At 39.9% G+C, this 12531-nt stretch overlaps 1 protein-coding gene across 3 annotated transcripts in view; it reads left to right on the top strand.

Moving 5' to 3' along the window:
• Positions 1 to 12531, top strand: part of LOC127841043 (protein mono-ADP-ribosyltransferase PARP14-like) — an 83469-nt gene that overhangs the window by 54578 nt on the left and 16360 nt on the right. The window lies entirely within an intron of this gene.

The following is a 12531-nucleotide window of genomic DNA, read 5'->3' as shown; positions in this document are numbered from 1 at the left end:
TCAGAAGGTAACCTAATGATTCAGGTGCATCCATCATCGCAAACTGTAGTGTAAAACATCTATCAACAATACATTCATTTCTTATTTACAATATTCCTGCTTACATAAAAAGACATATACAACATTTATATGAACCAAAACATACAATATAATATTATAAAGAATTTTCAATTAACTGAAACACACACAATGCTACCAAAACAAGAGGGCCAAGATGGCCCTAGTTCGCTCACCTGAAAGGAGTCGGTTCATTCAATCTTTACCAAAAGTCAAACTTGACCTAGATATTGTCCAGACAAACATCCTGGTCAAGTTTAATCCTTATTGACCTGGTGACCTATATTTTGAGTTGACCCCCCTTACCAAACATCAAACTTTGCTTACAAAAAATAAATATTATGACCAAGATTCATAAAATCTGAAACAAAATTGTGACCTCTAGAGTGTTTACAAGGATTTTGTATAATTTAATGAAAATTTGGACAACTAAGGGCAATAATTATGGCATTAATTATGTGATATATATAAAACCAATCTTTTTACCAAGTTTCATGATGATTGGGCAAAAAATGTGACTTCTAGAGTGTTCACAAGCTTTTTTTACTATATAAATATAAGAAAACTGCCCCCCCCCCCGGCAGCCATGTTATTCAACTGACCGGAACCATTTTCGAACTCAACTCTCATATCAAGGAAACATATGTTCTGACCAAATTTCATGAAAATTGGGCCAAAAATGTGACTTCTAGAGTGTTCACATGTTTTCACTATATACATATAGAGAAAAATGCCCCGCCCACTGGTGGCCATGTTTTTGCACCGATCTGGACCATTTTCGAACTCGTCCGAGATATTAATAAAACCAATGTTTTGACCAACTTTCATGACGATTGGGCAAAAAATGTGACTTCTAGAGTGTTTACAAGGTTTCTCTATTGCCATTTTAGGAAAATTGCCCCCCCCCCCCCGGCAGCCATGTTATTCAACTGACCGGAACCATTTTCGAACTCAACTCTCATATCAAGGAAACAAATGTTCTGACCAAATTTCATGAAAATTGGGCCAAAAATGTGACTTCTAGAGTGTTTACATGTTTTCACTATATACATACAGATAAAAATGCCCCGCCCACTGGCGGCCATGTTTATTCACCGATCTGGACCATTTTCGAATCGTCCGAGATATCAATAAAACCAATGTTTTGACCAACTTTCGTGACAATTGGGCAAAAATGGTGACTTCTAGAGTGTTTACAAGGTTTCTCTATAGCCAAATAAGGACAACTGCCCCCCCCCCCCTGGCAGTCATGTTATTCAACAGACCGGAACCATTTTCGAACTCAACTCTCATATTAAGGAAACAAAAGTTCTGACCAAATTTCATAAAAATTGGGCCAAAAGTGTGACTTCTAGAGTGTTCACATGTTTTCACTATATACATATAGAGAAAAATACCCCGCCCACTGGCGGCCATGTTTTTTCACCGATTTGGACCATTTTCGAAGTCGTCCAAGATATTAATAAAACCAATGTTTTGACCAACTTTCATGATGATTGGGCAAAAATTGGGACTTCTATAGTGTTAACAAGGTTTCTCTATAGCCAAATAAGGGAAACTGCTCCCCCCCCCCCCGGCAGCCATGTTATTCAACTGACCAAAACCATTTTCGAACTCAACTCTCATATCAAGGAAACAAATGTTCTGTCCAAATTTCATGAAAATTGGGCCAAAAATGTGACTTCTAGAGTGTTCACATGTTTTCACTATATACATATAGAGAAAAATGCCCAGCCCACTGGTGGCCATTTTTTAGCACCGATATGGACCATTTTCGAACTCATCCGAGATATTAATAAAACCAATGTTTTGACCAACTTTCATGACGATTGGGCAAAAAATGTGACTTCTAGAGTGTTTACAAGGTTTCTCTATTGCCATTTTAGGAAAACTGCCCCCCCTCCCCCCCCCGGCAGCCATGTTATTCAACTGACCGGAACCATTTTCGAACTCAACTCTCATATCAAGGAAACAAATGTTCTGACCAAATTTCATGAAAATTGGGCATAAAATGTGACTTCTAGAGTGTTCACATGTTTTCACTATATACATGTAGAGAAAAATGCCCCGTCCACTGGCGGCCATGTTTTTTAACAGATCTGGACCATTTTAGAACTCGTCCAAGATATCAATAAAACCAATGTTTTGACCAACTTTCATGATGATTGGGCAAAAATTGTGACTTCTATAGTGTTTACAAGGTTTCTCTATAGCCAAATAAGGAAAACTGCCCCGCCCACTGGCGGCCTTGTTTTTCTACGGACCGTAACCACTTTTGAACTCAACCAACATATCATTAAGACAAACATTTTGACAAAGTTACTTGAAGATTGGGCATGAAATGTGACTTCTACAGTGTTTACAAGGTTGTTTTTTTGACCTAGTGACCTAGTTTTTGACCCGGCACAACCCACTTTTGAACTCGTCCGAGATTTCATTGGGACAAAGCTTCTGACCAAGTTTCATGAAGATGGGACAAGAAATGTGGCCTCTAACGTGTTTACGAGCAAATGTTTACGGACGGACGAACGGACATACGACGGACAAAGACCGGTCACAAAAGCTCACCTGAGCAATCAGGTGAGCTAAAAATGCATTAATCAATAAGAAATAGATTATTTCTTAAAAAAGTGAATTTAAATGTTTTAATAGATATGCATGTATGTACTTTCAACTATATGTAAAGAATTTACTTTGTAGCTTAAGAAACTGAAAGTAAATTAAATATGTTAAGCATGTTTAAATAAAGTCAGTGCAAACTATAAACAATTCAAAAGGATGGAATTAAAGAAAATTTATTAAGGTACAAAAGCAACACAAAAAACACAAACACAAACACTAACAGAAAGAAATATAGGGATTCAGCAAAAGCAAAATGGCAGGGTACCCCACTTCCCTTTTTATGGCCCACTCTTTTTTTATATGTTACATCCCCCTCCCCTGTAGTGTTCTGCTTACCCTATCAATAATATTTTTTCATTAATCAATGTTCTCATTAATACAGGCATCATGTTTCAATCGGCTATTGACGACTTTGTAGAGTAACACACAGTATTATTTGATATTAACATCAACTTATTTTAAATAAAGCACATACATGTACCTTGTGGAATATATGCTGATTACATGAATAAAATATTATGAACTAACGAAGAAACCGCACAATGAAGTCACAATTGACAAAGTTTAGAATTCAACTATTTTTACAAAAGAGTTCCCACTGCCGCTGTTCATGTCCGCATTTAGTTTGGTACAATGGCTATACAGAGGTTTATTAAAATCATTTTTGCTTAACATAACTGGAAGCCTCAAAAGACACAGTCACATCAAAGTAAGTAATAAAGATGGTTTAAGTACAGACCAAGGATAATTCACAGATCTTCACTTTCGCGCAATTTTCAAAAAAAGATAAATACATTGTGCATTCAATCTAAAAAAATTCCTTAGACACTTTTATCTTCAATATTTAACCATAATTAATAAAAAGACTGACAGGCCAGCTACCTTTCATATTTGAGAGGTCCTTGCAAAATTGTTTGTGTTAAATGCCAACCTCGAATCTGTGTCACATGTGTGCAAAAACAAGTTCATCAGGTCAAATTTTTATAAACACCTTGTTGACACTTAGGAAGCCACATTAATAACTCAATTTTAATGATACTGATACAAATGATAATGAAAGAATGTTTGTCTGGACAATATCTAGGCCTAGTATGAATCTGAATTACATGTGTCCCAAAATATGAAAATGAACCTTGTATCAACCGTAAACAAAAACACTCTTTTATTTAATCGTTATGAAACTTGGTCAGTTTATCTTAACAATCTCTTGTTAACTTAAAATCTGGGTCACATGTGTTAAGAATCTTGGTCACCAAGTCAAACCTTAAGTTACCGTCTTAGACACCATGTTTAATGAAACTCGGTCAGTATGTTTGCCATTTTGTTATAATTTTTAACCAGGTTTTTTGAAGAAAAATAATGGTTATTAGATTGTCGAATGTCGGGGGGGCTGGCGGGCAGGGGGAACAAGCTTGTCTGGGCCATAACTCTGTCGTTCATTGTCAGATTTAAAATCATTTGGCACATTTGTTCACCATCATTAGACGGTGTGTCGCGTGAAAGAATTACGTTGATATCTTCAAGGTCAAGGTCACACTTTGAGTTTGAAGGTAAAAAATGGCCATAAATGAGCTTGCCTTGGCCATAACTTTGTCATTCATTGTCAGATTTTAAAATCATTTGGCGCATTTGTTCACCATCATTAGACGGTGTGTCGCGCGAAAGAATTACGTCGATATCTCCAAGGTCAAGGTCTTAATTTGAGTTTGAAGGTCAAAAATGGCCATAAATGAGCTTGTCCGGGCCTTTACTTTGTGATTCATTGTGAGATTTTAAAATCATTTGGCACATTTTTTTTAACCATCATTAGATGGTATGTCGCGCGAAAGAATCACGTCGATATCTCCAAGGTCAAGGTCACAATTTGAGTTTGAAGGTCAAAATAGCCATAAATGAGCTTGTCTGGGCCATTACTATGTCATTCATTGTGACATTTTAACATCATTTGGCACATTTGTTCACCATTATTGGACGGTGTGTCGCACGAAAGAATTAAGTCAATATCTCCAAGGTAAAAGTCGCCACAACTAAAAATAGATAGATTTTGAAACAACTATGTAGCTATGAAAGGATGATAACTCAAGAACGCTTAGGCCTAGGATCATGAAACTTCATTAGTACATTGATCAAGACTGGCAGATGACCCCTATTGATTTTCAGGTCACTAGGTCAAAGGTCAAGGTCACAGTGACTTGAAATAGTAAAATGGTTTCCGGATGATAACTCAAGAATGCTTACGCTTTAGGATCATGAACCTTCATAGGTACATTGATCATGACTGTCAGATGACCCCTATTGATTTTCAGGTCACTAGGTCAAAGGTCAAGGTCACAGTGACTCGAAACAGTAAAATGGATTCCCGATGTTAACTCAAGAATGCTTACACCTAGGATCATGAAACTTCATAGGAACATTGATCATGACTGGCAGATGACCCCTATTGATTTTCAGGTCACTAGGTCAAAGGTCAAGGTCACAGTGACTCAAACAGTAAAATGGTTTCCGTTACGTCTCGGATCATGAAACTTCATAGGAACTTTGATCATGACTGGCAGATGACCCGTATCAATTTTCAGGTCACTAGGTCAAAGGTCAAGTCACAGTGACTCAAGACAGTAAAATGGTTTCCAGATGATAACTAAAGAATAATGAGGCCTAGGATCATGAAACTTCATCGGCACATTGATCATGACTGGTAGATGACCCCTATTGATTTTCAGGTCACTAGGTCAAAGGTCAAGGTCACAGTGACAAAAAAAGTATTCACACAATGGATTTTACAACAACTGACAGCCCATATGGGGGGCATGCATGTTTTTCAAACAGCCCTTGTTTTCTAATTGAAATCAAGGTCAATTTTACACAAGGAGGTTAACAATACACATTATTGTCGCCCTTTATCAGACTTTTTTTCCAACTGAAAACCTGGTATTGTGACAATTTTGTCCCTGGTAATGTCATAAATACGTTACCTGCGATCTCATAGCTTCTACTTCTGTAGATGAGTTATATCATCCGGAAATTTTCTGGAACGAAGTCGGACTCCACCACCTATTAACCCAACTTACTAGGTCATAACTTAGTGTAATGTAACCTAGGCAAAAAAATATATCCTTCAGTTTGCTTCCGGATGCGGGATAAACAACACGCCGTTTTGATGGCTCTGATAATTGGGTTTATTTCCATTTATTTCCCGTGTTTTGGATGAGTTTTTGTGTAGACAAATTTTAGTATTTGTCTAGCAATTTATTATCCGGATTATTTTATAGGTATCGTGTTAAGCTTTTTATAAATTTATGCCTTATGAGCAGTGTGTTTTTAAGCCACCACGTGGCGTAATCTTTTACATAGTAAAATGGAAGAATGTTAATCAATGCTGCGTATTTGTTTAGACAAGTTTAGATATTTGTCTAACAAATTATTTTCCGTGTTATTTTTTATTCTTGTATTAAACTTGTGTTTAATTTATGCCACAAACGCGGTTTTTGTGTTCATGATGCACGTAACGTTCTCTTTTAGAAGTAAATAACTTAGAGAATGTTTATCATTTGCATAAGGTGCAAATAGTTAATTTCATGTGCCGTATAACAATCTGGACTATGACCAGTTAATTGTGGAATATGTTTTACTCTTGTATTTTATGTACAAAGGTCGCAGAAAACAAAATAAAGCACAGTGCAAGACATTGACCACATGGCTTCGGCCATGCATCGGTCGACGTCAGACCATATGGCTCCCACTAAACTTCGGTCTTTGCACGGTACTGGGCAAGACGTCGACCACGTGGCTCTTGGCACACCTCGGTCAACGTAAGACCATATGGCTCCCGCCATAAATCCGTTCTTGCCCGGTGACGTCAACCAAGTGGCTTCGGCCATGCGTCGGTCGCCCTCAGACCATTTGGCTCCCGCCATGCTTTGGTCTTTTATGACCGGTCCTTTACTGGTCCCCGGTCATTGACCGGTCATTGACCGGTCCGGTCCGGGCAACATAAGACATTCCGGAGCCGCAAGCGTGGACAAAATCCTGTTCCTGTGGACCTTCCCAACAGGTAATCGTGCAAGACGTTGACCACGTGGCTTTGGACACGCGTCAGTCGACGTCAGAAAATATGGCTCCCGCCATACTTCAGTCTTTGTACGGTACTGAGCATGACGTCGACCAAGTGGCTTTGGTCATTCGTCGATCGACTGAAGACCATATGGCTCCCCCCATACGTCGGTTCATGCTCTGTGACATCAACCAAGTGGCTTCGCCCATGTGTCGGTCGACGTCAGATCATATGGCTTCCGCTTTACTTTGGTTTACTCGGTGACTTCACCGGTCATATTATGACCCGTCCGTTCACCGGTCTACGGTCATAGACCGGTCCGGTCCCCGGTCACTGGCTATTACCCGGTGACGTCATCAATCATTTTATGACCTTTCCGTTCACTGGTCTTTGACCGATCCAGGCACTGGGCAGGATGTCAACCACATGGCTTCGGCTGTGTGTAGGTTGACATCAGACCAAATGGCTCCGCCATATGTCGGTTTAGGCTCAGTGACGTCGACCCCGTGGCTTTGGCAATGCGTTGGTTGACGTCAGACCATATGGCTTCCGCCATATTTAGGTCTTTACCTGGTGACGTCACTGGTCATTATATGATTGGTCCGTTCACCGGGCACCAATCCCTGGTCACAGGTCATTGACCGGTCAGGTTCGGGCGACGGTCAACAGTCACCGGTTTTTACCCGGTGACATCACCGGTCATAACATGACCGATCCGTAAACTGGTCTTTGACCGGTCCGGACACTGGGCAGGACTATGACCACGTGGCTCCAGGCATGTGTTGGTTAATGTCAGACCATATGGCTCTCGCCATACTATGATCTTTGCATGGTACCGGGCAAGACTTTGACCAGGTGGCTCCCGCCGTCGGTCTTTGCCCAGTGACATCGACCATGTTGTTTCGACCATGCGTCGGTAGATGTCAGACCATATGGTTCCCACTATACTTCGGTCTTTACCTGTTAATAATTAAAATTATGACCGGTCATTGACCAGTCCGGTCCAATCAACGGGGACTGGTCCGGTCCCCGGTAGCAGGGACTGGTCACAGGCACCAGTCACCGGGTATAACCCGGTGACGTCACTGACCGGTCATATTATGACCAGTACGACAACTGGTCATTGACTGGTCGGGTCACCGGTCATTGACCGGTCCGGTCACCGATCACCAGCTATTACCCACAGACGTCACCGGTCATTTAATAATCTCCTCTTATTCATCATAGCAGGATTCATCATCAGCTTAGACCCACGGGTATCTTCTAGGTTACCTAGTTGTATACCCCCTGCTGCTACTTCATCAAGTCTAATACTTTATGGATTCAGCAGTCTCCAGGAAAAGTGTGCCTTTCAATAATAGAAGCTTATGAAATACCTCCATCTGGTATTTCTACTTCTGACTCAGCTGGCTACATACAGACCACTAGTCTGGCAGATGGTCGGTTGATGCGGGCTCAGAGTCTAACGTTGAGGCCAAACATTACTATAGACAATCCCAGAATCGATAAATTGACCGCTGTCATATTGGCTATTGTCAAATTCTTCACGTAATAATTAAGGCCGAATTTTGCTGTATTTTTTTTTAAGAAATCCTTTCAGTTATGATTTTGCTTAAAACACAATTATTTATTTATTGAATTTTATTATTCGAAGATAATTATAAAGGTTTTTCCGCATATAAAGTCTGAAGTAAACTTTGGGGATTTTAAAGTTTATTTTTTTCCAGAGATGTTAATTAGCGAAAATTTTTAATATTTATGACCGAGATATGCAATTTTGTTTGAAAATCAGATATCTGCATTTGATTAAAACATTATTATTCCTTTATAAAAAAGTATGTAGTTCCAGATATACTCATTAAGAAAATGTATATACCGAGACAGAATTTTTTTATTGAATAGTACATATCTTTGTTTTTCTAAAGATTTATTAATTCTTTTATAAAACTTCTTATTAAAGTATCATTTTTAAGGCAATGTACAAGGTCGCCGTGGTGTAGTGGATATGGTGTCCGCCTAGCGATCGGGAGTTCATGGGTTCGATCCCCACTGTGGGAGCGTTCTTTAGAACTATGGGGAACATAGACACCAAGGAAAAACGGACTCAAGAGCGTTTCATATTAGCTGAGGCTTGTTATGCAATTGTGCTTAAATAAATAGGTTTAAAAAAAAATAAAAAAAAAATAAAAAAAATAAGGTAATGTAAAAGCATCTAGCCGAAATAAAATGTGTGATTTTAACAAAAATTGGACCGTAAATATTTATAAGCGAAACTCTGTAAGATTTAGTTTAAACCTATTTATTTTAGTTCGAATGCATCAAAGCCTTAGGCTTATATAAGCGCTCTCAAGTCCGTTTCCTGGGCCTAGAACCAGTACTTGGTGTCTTTGGGGGAGATCTAAAGAACGCTCCAACGGTGGGGATCAAACCTGTGACCTCCCGGTCGCTATGAGGACACCATATCCATTACACCACGGCGACCTGTAAAATCTCTAAGATTTGATGTAGTGGCAAACTTTTGTTATAAAAGGGTATCTGGTTTAGTCTAAAACTATGTTGTTTTTTATCAATATATTTTATTTAAAAATCGCTTTCAAACAAAAATCTCTTGTTGGAAAATATTTGTGTGATTTTAAATGAACTAGTCCAGGGGATATTTATTAGCGAAAATGTGTAAGATGTCAGAACATATGGCAGGTTTTTTAATTGAAACCTGAAACTGAGTGAATATCTGCTTTTGCTTATAACTTTATTTTTATTTTACCATTTAAATACCATTCTCTGTAGCCTGAACAAACTGTGTTTGTCTTGTTCTAAATATTTATTTATTTGTTTACATACTTTACTTAATTTTTTAATACAATCTAAATTTACCATAATAATGCTCAACATGACATGTATGTAGTCATACGTTAATATACGTAAACTGAAATATTCCCAATAATGTTCGCTACATTCCGTCAACATATTAATTTCTTTCTTAAATGTTCACTATAAAGTTAAGATTTAAAATAAACTATTCAATCACGCGCAGTGATGTTTTTCTTCCATGATTACGGATTGTCAATTTAATTAAATTAAATCTGCGATTGAGGAACGAAAGCATTTCCTCAGTGGGAGACGATGTCCCAATGGTGGATTAAGTGTTACTTGGTATATCTGTGACACCATATATCTCCACTTATGTAGATGCTGTTATTAAGATAAGATACCATGCATCACCTTCTAATAACATGTCAAATGACAATAAAGGCCTAATTCATGCTGAGTTTTATCAGAGTTGTAGATCTTTGTTTCAGTTTTTATGACTTAAACAATGCATATAGACCTGATAAAAATATTTATTTTAAAAATATGAACTCTTATATGATTATTGTATCGATAACAGAAACCTTCAAAATCTTCAAATATATTTAATAAAATCGTGTCACTTCGTTTTATTGTTCAGGAACCTATACAAACATATAGGTCCCCGCATTGTTCTTCAGTACCAAGATGGTGGCGCCAGGGGCGGTAATCCGGGAATAATCGATTTCAGGGATTGTCTATTTGGCCTCTATTAATCAGGTCTGTAAATTATTTTAACCCGCCCCTTCCTGTCGGCTACAGGTTTTGCAGTCACCGTTACGGAACAGTTGGCCTGCAAAGTTAGCTCTGCACGATTAGCAAGGCGATGTCTCGTGTCAACATCCACCTTCCAAATGGCTCGACTACAATGTATGTTTTCCAGTCACTGGAACCCAAACAATTAGCCTGCTCCATTGCCATGGTAAGCCCATAAGGACCTGATTGAGCTTATGGCGTTAAAAGCTACAAGTCCCCTGTACCCGACCTGACTAAAGGTTTTGACCTTTCCAAACTGTCGGGTCTAGATCCTGACAATAACAAGCTTTTGCTTACTATGCCAGTTGCTTCTACCACTATCTCAGTTCCTTACTCCATGTTGGAGAATTGGTAACTAAGAGAGGGCTGATTCATAGGTCTGCCTACCAGCTTGACAGCATGCGGCAACAGCCTTGTAGATGGCTTGGGAGCTCTCGGACTCAGGCCCGAGATGCTAAGGATCCGGAGGGACCTCATCCTCTCTACCCTGCCTCAATTTTCTTGTTGTAACCAGGAGTGAACTCGCTCAGAATTGCTCCTTTGACAGCAGATTCCCTTTTTGAGGCAGGATACAGGCGTCAATCACGGCTGACCGGGAAGACCGGATCTTTGCTTCTCTAACGAGAAACAAATCTGGCCGTCGCCTAGCGGCTCTTTAGTGTCCAGCTTCTAAGCACCCGGTAACCCCGACAGCCAATAATACTAAGAACAACAACATTGTTCTCTAAAAGGCCTTCTTCTATTCCACATACGGCCTCTAACAGGCTGTCTTCCTATAACAGGTTGTCTTCCTATCGGAATTCTTCTGGAAAGGTTTCTTAAATAAAGGGCAAACCCAAGCCGGATCAGAAGACTTACAAGCCTTTGACCAGCAAGGGCTGACGTCCTTAAGGTTACTCCTAGGGATTTCCCTTTCTACAAACACACCTCCGATGCCGAAGGTACCAGTTGCAGCCATACTTCTGCACTTCACAATCGATGGCTTATAATAAAGTGTTCAACACTTTTCTTTTCTACCAACTTTCAAGTCTGGTCGGAGTAGGAGAATTTCAGCTTGCCGTGAATTTCTTTCCCCACCCATTCTTGATCATGAGGCTTCGGTCCCAGATCTTTCTGCTGGGATTTCATTCCGAAAGAATACGTCCTCTTCAGCACTATCTCTCATCTTGTTGGAATTTATCTCAGGGCAATCCCCTTACACAGATTCACATCCTTCCGTCTTTTGTTCCCCACATTCAGTGGTGACTAGACTAGGAGACACTTTTGGCAGGAGTACCACTTCTTCCACCGCAACCTTCCTTACATCTCATACGAATGCCAGCAGGGAAGGTTGGGGTGCTTACCTGGAACCACTTAGCCTGATCATCTCAGGTATGTGGACTCCTCAGGACAATCACCTGCACATCAACAATCTCGAAAAGCTAGCAGTCTTTCCATCTGTTTTTCGTTTCCAACACATCTTCGCGACTCCTGTGTGATGGTGTAAAAAGACAACACATCAGTCGTGGTTTACATCCAGGCACAAATGTGAATACATGATCACCCCCTGTATCTGGAAACCAGGAACTTACCCGTTCTTTGCAAGATCTCAACATTTCTCTCTCGTCCAAACACATACCAGGTCGTCTCAACGCCCTGTCGGACAGTTTGTCTTGCAAACACCAGTTCCTTCTGTCAGATTGGACATTTCATCAGGAAATGTCCAACTAGATTATTGTCACATTCGGTAATCCACTGGTCTACCTGTTTTCTACCAGAGACAACCACCGACTTCCTGTGTAAGTGAGTTTAGTTTACGATCCAGCAGCGTTGGCGATTGTCGCGCTTTCGTCAGCTTGAGACCTATGGGACTCTTACGCCTATAGCTTACCCATTATATTACTCTATCTTGGAGTATCAAGGTGAGCTCCTCCTGGTCGCTCCTTGGTGGCCCAGGAGATTCTGGTTCAATGACCTTCTCAGTCTCCTGTACAATTTTTTCCAGGAAACTTACTCACAGGTCATATTAATCCTATCTTAGAGAGATAGATTTCATAAGGCCCAGACTTGTTCCACTACAAGTCTGGCCATTATTTGATAATCGCTCCAGAAGAACGTTTTTCTGTTAGGGCTTCAACTCTCGTTGCCTCTGAGAAAGTCCACCAGAACAGTCTACGATGCTTTCTGGAAGCTTTTCTCTGACCGGTGTATTCGAGGGC

The sequence above is a fragment of the Dreissena polymorpha genome, chromosome 8 (assembly GCF_020536995.1).
Source record: "Dreissena polymorpha isolate Duluth1 chromosome 8, UMN_Dpol_1.0, whole genome shotgun sequence".
Lineage (NCBI taxonomy): Eukaryota > Metazoa > Mollusca > Bivalvia > Myida > Dreissenidae > Dreissena > Dreissena polymorpha.
This window is presented reverse-complemented; position numbering and strand designations above follow the sequence as displayed.